The sequence below is a fragment of the Zalophus californianus genome, chromosome 3 (assembly GCF_009762305.2).
Source record: "Zalophus californianus isolate mZalCal1 chromosome 3, mZalCal1.pri.v2, whole genome shotgun sequence".
Classification (NCBI taxonomy): Eukaryota; Metazoa; Chordata; class Mammalia; order Carnivora; family Otariidae; genus Zalophus; species Zalophus californianus.
In genome coordinates, this window is record NC_045597.1 from 137,813,857 (window position 1) to 137,824,143 (window position 10,287).

The 10,287-nt window shown below is 43.8% G+C and overlaps 1 long non-coding RNA gene across 1 annotated transcript in view; it reads left to right on the forward strand.

The window, feature by feature from the left end:
- Positions 1-9,810, forward strand: part of LOC113919838 — a 57,126-nt gene extending 47,316 nt beyond the window's left edge. Inside the window, exon 3 of the long non-coding RNA XR_003519135.1 lies at positions 9,534-9,810. This is a non-coding gene — a long non-coding RNA (uncharacterized LOC113919838). The remainder of the gene's footprint in view (positions 1-9,533) is intronic.
- Positions 9,811-10,287: the final 477 nt, after the last annotated feature.

Below are 10,287 nucleotides of genomic sequence, written 5' to 3' on the forward strand. Positions count from 1 at the left end.
TTTTTCTCCTTCCTTTTTACTTATTTATTTACTTATTTATTTATTGTTCCAAATTTTTATTTAAATTCTAGTTAGTTGACATATACTGTAATACTGCTTTTGGGAGTAGAACTTAGTGATTCATCACTTACGTATAACACCCAGTGCTCAACACAACAAGTGCCCTCCTTCATACCCATCACCCATTTAGCCCATTTCTTCACTTTCAATCTGTATGTATCTTTAGGTCTGAAATGAGTCTCTTGTAGGCAGCATATAGATGGGTTTTGCTTTTTTATCCATTTGTATGTCTTTTGATTGGCAGTTAGTCCATTTACATTTAAAGTAATGATTGATAGGTATGTATTTATTGCCACTGTATTACTTGTTTTATGGTTGTTTTTGTAGGTCTTCTCTGCTCCTTCTCTTGTTCTCTTTTCTCATAGTTTCCTGGCTTTCATTAGTGATATACTTGGTTTCCTTTCTATTTTTTGCATATCTATTACTGGTTTTTGATTTGTGGTTACCATTAGGTTTATATGTAACATCTTATGGCTATAGCAGTCTATAGTACATTGATGGTTGCTTAAGTTTGAACCCATTCTAAAAGCACTAAGTTTTTATTCCTCTCCCCACCATGTTTTAGGTATATGGTGTCATACTTTCCATTCTTTTATTTTGTGAATCCCTTGACTGATTTTTACAGATATACTTAATTTTATAGATATACTTTTGTGCTTCCTACTTTTCTTACTCCTGCTTATGGTCTTTCCTTTCTTCTCACAGAGTCCTCTTTAACATTTCTTGTAAGGCTGATATAGTGCTCATGAATTCCTTTAACTTTTGTTTATCTGGGAAACTCTTTATCTCTACCTTTATCCTGAATGATAGCCTTGCTGGATAGAATATTCTTGGCTGCAGGGTTTTTTGGTGGTTTGTTTGTTTGTTTAGCATTTTGAATATATCATGCTACTCTCTTCTGGCCTGCAAAATTTCTGCTGAAAAATCAGCTGATAACATTATTGGGTTTTCCCTTATGTAACTGTTTTCTTTTCTCTTATTGCTTTTAAAATTCTCTCTTTATTAGTACTTCTTGCCATTTTAATTACTATTTGTTTTGGTGTGGACCTCCTTGGGTTGATTTCGTTGGGCGCTCTCTCTGCCTCCTGGCTCTGGATTTCTTTTTCCTTCCCCAGATTTGAGAAGTTTTCAACTATTATTTCTTCAAATAAATTTTCTGCCCCCTTTTCTCTGTGTTCTTCTGGGATCCCTGTAATGTGAATGTTATTATGCTTGATGGTGTCACCAAGTTCTCTTAATCTATTTTTATTTTTATTATTCATTTTTCTCTCTCCTGTTCAGCTTAATTGCTTTCCATTACTCTGTCCTCCAGGTCCCTGGTCTGTTCTTCTGCTTCTTCTAGTCTGCTGTTCCCTCTCATGTATTTTTAATTTCAGTTATTGAGTTATTCACCTCTGATTGGTTCTTTTTTTATGTTTTCTGTGTCTTTGTTGAAGGTCTCACTGAGGTTCTCCAGTCTTTTCTCAGGTCCAGTGAGTATCTTTATGACCAATAATTTAAATTATCTATCTGGAGCACCTGCCTGGATCAGTTGGAAAAGCATGCAACTCTTGATCTTAGGGTTGTGAGTTCGAGCCCCACATTGGGTGTAGAGATTACTTAAAAATAAAATCTTAAAAAAAAATTATCAGGACTATTACTTGTCTCCATTTCATTTAGCTCTCTCGCTGTGATTTTTCCTGTTCTTTCATTTCGGACATATTCCTCTGTTTCCTCAATTTGTCTAACTCTCTGTGTCTGTTTTTGTGTTAGGAAAGTCAGTTGTGTCTCCTGCTCTTGAAAGTAGTGGTCTTATGAAGAAGAGGTCCTGTAGTGCCCTGCAGCGCAATGTCCTCTGTTTCCCAGAACCTGGAACTTCAGGGATTTCTCCCATGTGTGTTGTGTGCACCTTACCGCGTGGCTGAGTTGTATTTGCCTTCAGTCTTCTGCGATGACTCTCTGTCTATTGTGGATAGGGGTTTGGTCCCTATGTTGTTAGTGGGCCAGTCTGGGGCCATCTTGGGCTTGAGTCAAGTCAGACCAGGTGTTTGCCAGAGATGCAGTAGCCCCAAAATGCAAGAAACTCTCCCTGTGTTGTCCTCTGAGAGGCTTTTGTGGGTGGGCCAGGCCTGCAATCAGACGAACTCTCGGCTCCCAACCTATTGCTGGGGCTGAAGTCTGACTGGTGTGTGTGGTTATCTTCCCCTCTGCCCAGGGTAGAAGTCACTTTGGAGTGGTGCTGACCCCTGCTGGGGCTGCTTGCACACTGCCAGCCTTGTGGCACCGCTTCAGATAGGCTTTGACCAAAGGCATGTTGGAGAATGCGGGTCTGCAGGAGAACTCGGGGGCAGGGCGTGCAGTGCCAGAAGGTCCACACTGATCCCCTGTGGGAGGGGAGCTGCATCTGCCTGGGAAAACTGCCCAGGCTGGGGTGGAGGGGACAAGTCTGCAGGAGAGCACAGGGGCAGGGTGTGCTATTAGCAAGCTAGGTGGAAAGTGTTGGCACTCTATTGCTTGCCGAAGGTGTCTGTGTATCTAGGCTGGGGTGTGGGGAGGGAAATGGTGCCCATCAGCTCTTTTATTCTTGGCGAAGTCTCCCAAACTTCCCTGCCCTTCCAGCACATGCTCTGAGATTAGTAAACAAATCTCCCCCTGTATACCCCAGGCATTTTCCAACTGCTGCTTCTATGCTGTGTTTCCACAGGGCTGTTTGTTTTGCTGCCTCTTTAAGGGTGGGGACTCAGTTTCCTATCACTTTCCTGGCTCTGCCAGAACCAAGCCCACTGATTTTTTTCAAGTTCCAGGTGTTAAGTCCCACTGATTATAAAAAACTCATGAAGCCAGGCTCCTTGGGCTTTCAAAGCCAAATGTTATGGGGATTCGTCTTCCACATGCCATGCCTGGGGTGCCTGGGGTGCCTGGGGTGAGGGTCTGTTTCTTCTCTCCATGCCAGCAGCATCTCTCCCTCCTGTGGCCAATTACAAGGGTCCTTTTAGCTCCCAAGACCTCTTTGCCCTTCCTATCCTCTTCGATGTGGCCTCTTCTCTACATTTAGCTGTGGAGAGTCTGTTTTGCCAGTCATTTTCTGGCTTATTTACACCGATGTGGGTGTTATCTAGTTGTATCCATGGGGTGAGATGAGCTCAGACTCCTCCTGCTCTGCCATCTTTAAGCGTCGTGCTCCTTAGTCTTCTGACTAGCTGGAATGGACATGAGACCATTGGAAACCACACGTTGGAGGTGACTTTGCTTTCAATATCCCGGATCCTTGAATGACTTCATGGAGAAGGGTACCCATTGACTTGTCACCACCCAGCTCTATTTCATGAGTGAGAACAAAACTCTCATCGGGTTAAGCCATTGAAATTCTTGGGTTTATTTATCCAGTAGCTAGTGTTATTAGTATTACTACAAAATTTACTCCCTTTCACTGGGGTTCTGAGGTTAAGAATAAACCCTAAAAAATAGCATTGCAGAGGGAAGCAAGAAGATTTGTATTGGAGGCTGACAAGATGAAAACACGTGTTATATAATAGCAAATTATTTAATAAAACTGTTGTCCTCAATTACTTGGTGAGCAAAATGTCTACTGAGCCATGGCTTTAAAAGAGGTTGGAAAACCCAAAGATAGTGCACAATGGTTCTTACTTGCTTTGCTTAGTGTGTCAGCATAAGGGTCAAGCTCAGGCAAGAATCGGCTGCTTTAAGAGGAGAGATGAAAGGGAATAGAATGAGTCCAGAAATTGAAGCCTTCTGCTTTGAAACCCAAAATATAAGTGATAACATAGAAAAAAAGCCTTTGAGCAACAAAAGCCCATTAAAACTTCTTTTTAAGCAGATAGTTTCACCACTGCAGTTTAAGGATGCTTTCTTCACACTCAAGACTGTTTTTTTCCAGATAGCTTCAAGATGGTTGCCATTAAGTTGAAGGAGAGAGGCATGGGGGTTAGGATGCAAAGAAGCAAATCAGACTTGAGAGTTAGGTCTAAGTGAAGAACCCTATGTGTGCATACTGGCACATGGAAATGACTGAAAACAAATATTTCAGAAGCTTACTAAGTGTTGGAAGGAATTGTATTGCCAAAGAGTTCTTGAACCCAGACTAGAAAAACTTAGGTTGTTCAGGCCTTAAAACAGTCCTTGGGCACCCAAACATGCTACAACAGTTGTACAGACTCCAGGGAGGGCACTTTCCCTGCTGCCCACTTCGGATGTGGCCATGGAGATGCATGGGCAAGCAAGACCTGCAGGGGAGCGAGGAGCCACAGAGAACAACAGACAACGGAGCTCCTCCCACAGAGCAAAGTCAGGGTCTAATCAAGGAACCATAGCAGACCCTCTCAGGGCCCTCCCTCCCCTGCCCCATATGCCCTTGTCTTTCACCTCTACTCTGCAAACTCTGCCTACTGCCAACACTGCCCAAGGGATTTTTTCTGGCTACAGGAATACACAGGACAAGCTGGAAATGCAAGAGCATTAATGGCTCCAGAAACGGCCCTCAACTGCTGTAGGTGGACAAATACCCCAGTTTCCTCACCCGTCAGATGGGGAAACTGAGGCACGCTCTATGCTGTGACTCAGAGTTCATCCATGGATGGAGTCCCCACTGCCCATGGTGGAAATGGCTGGACAGCCCTCCCTTTATTGGCTTCCTTCACTTCCCTGTCCACTTTGTTCACGCTGTACCTCCCAGATAGACCCCTTACAGTGTCTGCTTCTGGGGGAATCCAAATCAAGACAGAATTTCTCCCACTGTCTGGGCAGGAGCTTCATAACGGCTTCACAATAATGTAAATGGGTGCCTTTCCCACATTTCTACCATCTTACCAATTCTCTTCTATAGATGAACATTTGAAACTGTAGACTAAAAAATAATTAAACTGTTGTTATCCTCAGTAGTAAACTTATTTTTTCAAAATGTCTAAGTAATTCAAGTTTATTGTAGAAAAATTAAAAACAGATGAACAACAAGAAAAAGTGTTTATTATCCTTCTAACTAGAAATTTTCATGGTTAGTGGGTTAGTTTTTATCTGTTCCGACCCTTTCCATGCATTCATTTATTCACTCATTTTTCACTATCCCAAATCTTTTATGTTACTTAAATTAAGAGTTTACTTAATTTATAGGCTTTCATGGATTAACTACTATTAAGGAAATGCTACTTTCAGGAGAATATTAATCTTTTTTTCAGCTTTATTGAGGTATAATTGACAAAATTGTAAGCTATTTTAAGTATACAATGTAATGACTTTGATATCCATATGCTTTGTGAAATTCACTGTATTTAGGGGTGCCTGGGTGGCTCAGTTGGTTAAGCGTCTGTTTTCGGCCCAGGTCATGATCTCAGGGGCCTGAGATCGAGCCCCATGTTGGGCTCCATGCTCAGCAGGGAGTCTGCTTCTCCCTCTCCCTCTGCCTCTCCCCCTGCTTGTGCTCTCTCTGTCTCTCTCTCTCAAATAAATAAATAAAATCTTTTAAAAAAAAGTGAAAATTTTTTTCTTGGGCATTGCTATGTACCAAGCATAGTTCTAGGCATTTGAGATACATCAGTAAACAGATGAAGATTTCTGTTCCTCAATAAAAATGCATTCTAGTTAGAGAAAATAAACTATCCATCTATCTATCTATATAAATTTAAACATAAATTGTTTAGTATCTTATCATGAAAATGTTATGGAAAAAAGGAAGGTAGAGCAGGGTGAGGGGAATCAGGATGGCTAGAGAGGGGATTGCAGCATGGAAGCACAAGTGTTAAAACACCCTCAGCAGGGGTGAGGCATTTGAGCGAAGACTTGAAGGAGGTGCAGCTATCCATGGGTTGAACACTCCAGGCAGAGTGAACAGCAGTAGACGTCCCTAAGGGGAGTGGACCTGGTATGCTCCTGACATCGCAACGAGGCCGGCCAGGCTAGAGCAGAGTGGGCGACAGGGAGATGGCTAGATGATGTCGGAGAGCAGCCAGAAAGAGAGGACACAGCGTGTCTTGTAGACTTTTACTGTGTGCAAGACTGGGAGCCTCTGCAGGGTTTTGACCAGGAGGGGCATGGTCTGACGTACGTCATAAAGGATCACTCTGGCTCCTGTGGTAGCAAGAGACTGTAGGGAAGACAAGGGAGGTGCTCCTGCAGTAATCCAGGTGGTAGGTGTGGGCAGACGGGACCACAGTGGTTGCAGGGAGGGTGATGAGAAGTAGCTGGATTGGGGAACTATATTTTGACACAAGGCTAAGAGGATTTCCTGAAGGATTGGATCTGGATACAAAACAAAGAGAGGATGATGACTGCAGATGATTTGCAGGGCTCTGGCTTGAGCATTGGGAAAGATTTAGGTGCCAACAAGCGGATTAAGGAAGGCTGTGGCTGGAGCAGGTTAAATGGGGAGGAGGCTCATAAGTTCTGTTAGGGACACGCTGAGTTTGAAACGTCTATGAGAAACCTGAGTAGACAGTTGGACTTATGAGTCAGGAATTTAGGGGAGAGGTCTAGGTGGGGGCAGATGGTGCTGAAAGCCATGACTGGATACGGTCAAAGGAGTGAGGGAAGAGAAGAGAACTAACATTAAAAACCTGGGAAGAGAGGCACCTGGGTGGCTCATTTGGTTAAGCGTCTGCCTTCGGCTCAAGTCATGATCTCAGAGTCCTGGGATTGAGCCCCACGTCAGACTCCCTGCTCAACCGGGAGTGTGCTTCTGCCTCTGCCCCTCCCCTCTAGTTATTCGCTCTCTCTCTCAAATAAATCAATAAAATCTTTAAAAAAAAAAAAAAAAAAAACTGGGAAGAAGAGGAAGAATGCAGAAAAGCCTGAGAAAGCAGAAGCAATGAGGCAGGAGATCCCAGAGAATGGTGTCCTGGAAGCCAGAGGAAGAACTCATAAAAGGAGGAGGCAGCAGCCGCTGTGTTAAATGTTGCTCAGGGAGCCCATGACAGGAGGACAGAAATGCCTCTGGAGTTAGCAGTATGGAGGCCACTGGGGACCTTGACACATACAAAACCTGACTGGAGTAGGTTTAAGAGGGGAGCAATTAGAGTGGCCTTACTGAAAGGATAACAAAGAAATGAGGTGGTGAGGAAATAGAGCCAACACAAGTTTTTCCATTGTATGCCCTTTTGGGGGGGGGATGGGAAAAATAACAGCATATTTGTATGATAATCATAATGATCCAACAGTAACAATCAAATAAATTGATTATGTAGTAGGGAGCTCAAAGAAAATACCCATAAAAATGTTTTCAAAAATGGGGTTTACTATACATGCCTTTCTATAACTTACAAAGTATATAATAAATATGTTCCTAGTCAAATAGTGTGGCTCTACATTTTTTTTAAAGATTTTATTTATTTATTTGCCAGAGAGAGAGAGAGCACAAGCAGGGGGAGCCTCCGGCAGGCAGAGGGAGAGGGAGAAGCAGACTCCCCGCTGGGCAGGCAGCCAGACGTGGGGCTCGATCCCACGATCCTGAGATCATGACCTGAGCTGAAGGCAGACGCTTAACCGACTGAGCCACCCAGGCATCCCGAATGAAACATTTTAAATAATTTTAATGCATATCAAATAGCCCAAATTTCCATTTTAGAATCGATCAAAGTCATTTAGACTAATCCTTTGTCACAGTTGTATTTTTATATTATACCTATTGCATACTGTTACATTTATTTGTGTGATGATCTGATTAATGTCTGTCCCTTCTACTAGACGGCAGACCAGTGAGTGGGGAGTCAGTACATGTTTTTCTCACCACTGTATGTTCAGCTTCTGGCCCTGAGCCTGCCATTATAGTACGCCTTCAGTCAATACGGGTTCGTGAGTGAATGACGAAATATAAAGCCTAATTCAATGATTAGGGTAGAAGATCCACTGGATAATGTCATGTGGGGGTAGAATGAGATGTGAGTATCAATCACCCCGAGTGCCTTGCAGGGTACCTGGTTTATAGCAATAAACGTGTTTGTCATTGACTAAATCAGGCACGAATGAGGTTATCACTTTTGTAAAAGTCCACCTTCTTGGGTGGCTTAATGAGTGGAATGGTAATAGATCCTCCCCAGGTCACGTCTTTGGAGAAAACACTGAGTCTGCGTCTATATTTTGGCGCAGCTCTCGGGGGCCTGGCCACCCCATCGCCAAACAAATCCTCCCTTTTCCGGTGCCGAGCACCTCCTTCCAGTGGCCAGCAGGTGGCAACAGTCGGCTGGTGAAGTGGCCGCGGAGCGCGCGAGGCTCTCTGGCTGGACCCTGTCTGGGCTGGAGAACTGCCTCCCGTCCCCGGGCTCTGTCGCGTCTCCCGTCACCCGGAAATGCCCTGCAGGCCAGCCTGGCAGGCTCCTTCCTGGGAGGCAGGCTGCTCAGGTGCATTCCCGGGGACCCTGGAGCGGTGATCTCCCCTTAGCAGGGTCAGTTCTCCGCCCCTAAGAGAGTCCAACTCTGCGCTTCCATGTTACAGGGTTTACATTCCCAAGGAACTCTGTACTGGATGGCTCCGGAGCCAGGGCACGGCATTTGAAAATCCGGACTTCTTCGAGCTCTGAGATTTTATCCAGTTCACATCAAGTGACCTGCCTCTTGAGCTTCTTGTCTCCCACCCTTGCTTCATCTAGAGCAACTGCACTTTGACTTAAAAGAAAAAAAAAATACGTGTGTGTGTGTGTGTGTGTGTGTCTGGTCTCCTGAAAGAAAAGCATAGGGGCGCCTGGGTGGCTCAGTCGTTAAGCTTCTGCCTTCGGCTCAGGTCATGATCCCAGGGTCCTGGGATCGAGCCCTGCATCGGGCTCCCTGCTCGGTGGGGAGTCTGCTTCTCTCTCTCCCGCTCCCCCTGCTTGTGTTCCCTCTCTCGCTGTCTCTCTGTCACGTGCATAAATAAGATCTTTAAAAATAAATAAAAGCTAAAAAAATAAAAAGAAAGCTTAAGTGAAAGATTTTATAAATATGTAAAGTATAAGAAGAAAAAAACATCTGAAAATCCTCTCGCAGCATACGTCGTCGTCTTGGGACATTCTGACACCGCGGAGTCACGGTCAAGTGTGAGCTGGGATGTAAGACAAAGCAAAGCTCGTGGGGACTGAAGCAGGGCCTTGGCCCCTGCAGCTCCAGGGTCTAACCACTTGACTCATTCAGGAAATGCTTTGGTGGCAAAATTCCTCTGCAGCAGACACAAGAACAAAGGGCAGGATACAAAATCTAACGTGTACCCCTGCCCCCTGCCTGGAACGAGGGGCGTGTTTTGAAGTTTGTCACACAGATCCTGGGTAATAGCAATCGGATGGAAAACTAAAGCCCAGGAGACCAGGCTGAATGACAGATGAAAAACAGAGGCAGAGAAAAGAGGGAGTGGGAGAGAAGCCTCAGGCTGGGTCTCCGATCACAGAACCAGAGATCGAGAGACAGGTGCAAACAGTATCTTTAAGGAGTTTGCTGGGTATTTAAAACACACTCCCACCTTTGACATTTTCTCAAGAGACAGAAAGATTTGAATTGTTTTCAATTATATTTTTCTGCAGGTCTGAACCAGTGCCAAGACTAGACCCATGTAGGATCCTGGGTTTACATCGGTTATATAAGCAAACCAGTTTTTGCTGTGATCTGGAAGAGTCAAAACCATGAGTGTTTTTCAGCTTCCATTTTGTCAGCTGCTGGAGTTTCTATTCTGAGAGGTGCTAACTGTTAAACATTGTTATTCACTTGTATTCCCTAAATAACTTTTAATTAGTTTTAATTTGGACCAAGAATGTTCTACTGTTGATACAGTGACAGGAATTATCAAAAATAAAACTAATAAAGAACTCACTTCAAAAAAAAACTTGCACTAGTATTACAGTATTTTTTAATGTCTATCTCAGCAGACACACAGCTAATTTACATTTTTAAATTTCATTTTTTGATGATTTTCCTCAAAGCCATAATCGTATTGGTTAAAGGGTTACCTAAACATTATTTTTCACCTGCAGGCATTTTTCACAATGAATTTGTCTTTTATTTTTCAGTGGAATGAATGCACTGGTGCAAGAAATGTAATCAAATTAGTAACTGTATGTAGCCTTTGAAACCTTGTGTTTTGCTGGATAGTGACTATATTTATTACTCAGTGAAAAATGAGGAGCAGTAAATCCTTTCACCTTAAAAATTGTCAAAGAAGGGGCACCTGAGTGGCACAGTCGATTAAGTGTCCGACTCTTGGTTTTGGCGCGGGTTGTGATCTAGGGATCTTGAGATTGAGCCCTGTGTCAGGCTCCACACTCAGCAGGGAGTCTGCTT